Below are 3,647 nucleotides of genomic sequence, written 5' to 3'. Positions count from 1 at the left end.
TCCTGGCATATCCTATGCTTGTGATGAGGAAAGAGTGTATGGAATGGATGTTTTCTGCCTTATAGGTGGTTGAGGGTGCTGATATCAGATAGATGCAACCCTTCATGGGGTCAGAATTGCAGGATCCGGACAGATCCTGCTAGATCCTGGATATACTGCAAATCCTGACACATCCTGGTATATCCTGTGCTTCTGATTGGGAAGAGGTGCATGGAATGGATGTTTTCTGCCTTATAGGTGGTTGAGGATGCTGAAATCAGATAGATGCAGCCCTTCCTAGAATCAGAATTGCAGGATTCTGGTACATCCTGGCATATCCTGTGCTTCTGATGAGAAAAGAGTGTATGAAATGGATGTTTTCTGCCTTATAGGTGGTTGATGATACTGAAATCAGATAGATGCAGCCCTTCCTAGAATCAGAATTGCAGGATTCTGGTACATCCTGGCATATCCTGTGCTTCTGATGGGGAAAGAGTGTATGGAATGGATGTTTTATGTCTTATAAGTGGTTGAAGGTGCTAAAATCAGATAGATGCAACCCTTCCTGGGGTAAGAATTGCAGGATCCTGGTACATCCTGACACATCCTGGCATATCCTGTGATTCTGATGCTGAAAGAGGCATGGAATGGATGTTTTCTGCCCTATAGGTGGTTGAGGATGCTGAAATCAGATAGATGCAGCCTTTCCTGGGGTCAGAATTGCAGTATTCTGGTACATCCTGACATATCCTGTGCTTCTGATGGGGAAAGAGTGTATGGAATGGATGTTTTCTGCCTTATAGGTGGTTGAGGATGCTGAAATCAGATAGATGCAGCCCTTCCTAGAATCAGAATTCCAGGATCCTGGTACATCCTGTGCTTCTGATGAGGAAAGAGTGTATGGAATGGATGTTTTCTGCCTTATAGATGGATGAGGGTGCTGATATCAGATAGATGCAACCCTTCCTGGGGTCAGAATTGCAGGATCCTGACAGATCCTGGGTATCCTGCAAATCCTGACACATCCTGGCATATCCTGTGCTTCTGATGGGGAAAGAGTGCATGGAATGGATGTTTTCTGCCTTATAGGTGGTTGAGGATGCTGAAATCAGATAGAAGCATCCCTTCCTAGAATAAGAATGGCAGGATCCTGGTACATCCTGACACATCCTGGCATATCCTGTGCTTCTGATGGGGAAAGAGTGCATGGAATGGATCTTTTCTGCCTTATAGGTGGTTGAGGATGCTGAAATCAGATAGATGCAGCCCTTCCTAGAATCGGAATTGCAGGATCCTGGTACATCCTGGCATATCCTGTGCTTCTGATGAGGAAGGAGTGTATGGAATGGATGTTTTCTGCCTTATAGGTGGTTGAGGGTGCTGATATCAGATAGATGCAACCCTTCCTGGGTCAGAATTGCAGGATCCGGACAGATCCTGCTAGATCCTGGATATACTGCAAATCCTGACACATCCTGGTATATCCTGTGCTTCTGATTGGGAAAGAGTGCATGGAATGGATGTTTTCTGCCTTATAGGTGGTTGAGGATGCTGAAATCAGATAGATGCAGCCCTTCCTAGAATCAGAATTGCAGGATTCTGGTACATCCTGGCATATCCTGTGCTTCTGATGAGGAAAGAGTGTATGGAATGGATGTTTTCTGCCTTATAGGTGGTTGAGGATACTGATATCAGATAGATGCAACCCTTCCAGGGGTTAGAATTACAGGATCCTGACAGATCCTGGTTATCCTGCAAATCCTAACACATCCTGGCATATCCTGTGCTTCTGATTGGGAAAGAGTGCATGGAATGGATGTTTTCTGCCTTATAGGTTGTTGAGGATGCTGAAATCAGATAGATGCAGCCCTTCCTAGAATCAGAATTGCAGGATTCTGGTACATCCTGGCATATCCTGTGCTTCTGATGGGGAAAGAGTGCATGGAATGGATGTTTTCTGCCTTATAGGTTGTTGAGGATGCTGAAATCAGATAGATGCAGCCCTTTCTGGGGTCAGAATTGCAGGATCCTGACAGATCCTGTTAAATCCTGGATATCGTGGATATCCTGCAAATTCTGCACATCCTGACACATCCTGTGCTTCTGATGGGGAAAGAGTGTATGGAATGGATGTTTTCCTGTCTTATAGGTGGTTGAGGGTTCTGAAACCAGATAGATGCTGCCCTTCCTGGGGTCAGAATTGCAATATCCTGGTACGGAATATTGTGTACCTTGCCCTAGCCCTCTATTTTTAAGAGGGCAGTCTGCTCTTACTCCCAACATGTTCTGTCAACCAATTTTTGATACTATTTAAAGGAGGCCAGGTGGCACTGCTAGAGCCAGTATGAGAGGGCTGGGGTGTACTCAGGTTAGGGTTACCAGATTACCCATTTGGAAATCCAGGCCCCCTAGACCCACCCAGTTCCACCCAATCCTGCTCCATCATGTCCCAATCCCGCCCTATCCCTGCCCCCACTGCTTGCCAGGTTTTCAAAAGCCATCCGGATCTCCAGAAGTCCTCAAAAGGAGGGCGTTTCTGGGGGAACCTGGATGTCTCATAACCCTATAGTCAGGTATCCCTCAAAGCCACACAAAAAGCAAAACCGTGTTGCAGCTGGTGTAACTGCAGGCAGGAGTGTTTTGCAGTTCTTTTACAGGATGTCTGTAGTTAATTTACATTCTGGGTTAAAATTGAAAGTCATGTCCAAGAAAAATGGGGAGAGGACAATAATCTAAAGTGCACCTTCGATTCATGTTAATTGTGATCCCAAGCATTTTCTGGTAGAAGATAGATTCCAACTTTTCAACAGTCTCACACATTAGTCCATCCAGAAGGTGTTGACCTTCTCCTGCTGCAGGTTTAGTAAAATAATGGAAGGAGGAGGAGCTACATCCTGCTGCACTGTTTAAAAACAGTAACATTAACTTGCCTAGGGGAGCATGTGGCACTGTGGTTAAATCTACAGCCTCAGCACGCTGAGGTTGAGGGTATAAACCCAGGTTGTTCCTTGTGACCCTGGGATAGTCTCTTAACCCCCCCCCCCATTGCCCCAGGACATTAGATTGATTGTGAGCCCCACCAGGACACGCAGGAAAAAATGCTTGAGTACCTGAACAAATTCATGTAAACCAGAGGTGCCCACACTTTTTTGGCTAGCAAGCTACTTTTAAAATTACCAAGTCAAAATGATCTACCAACAATAACATTTTTTTAAAAACACAAAACACACTGTACACAGAGAAAATGTTAATTATCATTTGAATAAGGATATTTTTTCAGAGGTCAAGGCAGATGACTTTAAAATATGCCACTATACTAAAATAGACAAATATACCCCTCCCCTTTTACTAACCCGCAATAGCGTTTTTTAGCACAGAGAGCTGCACTAAATGCCTTGTGCTGCTCTCGATGCTCATAGGCTCCCTGCCTGCTATTACGGTTTAGTAAAAGGGGGCCACAGTGCAAAATATAGACAGCAGATATAAATTCTCAAAACGGACACATTTTGATCACTAAATTGAAAATAAAATCATTTTTCCTACCTTTGAAAGCCTATTTTTATTCCCGTCTGGTTTGCATTCTAAACTAAAGGAGTCCCCGCGTTGACGTCTTCCTCTCTGCCGGTCCGCCCACACGGGAAGAGAAGAGCGTGTCATAAGGGGCGGGA

This window comes from Geotrypetes seraphini, chromosome 4, assembly GCF_902459505.1.
Source record: "Geotrypetes seraphini chromosome 4, aGeoSer1.1, whole genome shotgun sequence".
NCBI classification, from domain to species: domain Eukaryota; kingdom Metazoa; phylum Chordata; class Amphibia; order Gymnophiona; family Dermophiidae; genus Geotrypetes; species Geotrypetes seraphini.
The sequence above is the reverse complement of the archived record's forward strand: the minus strand, read 5'-3'. Positions refer to the sequence as shown.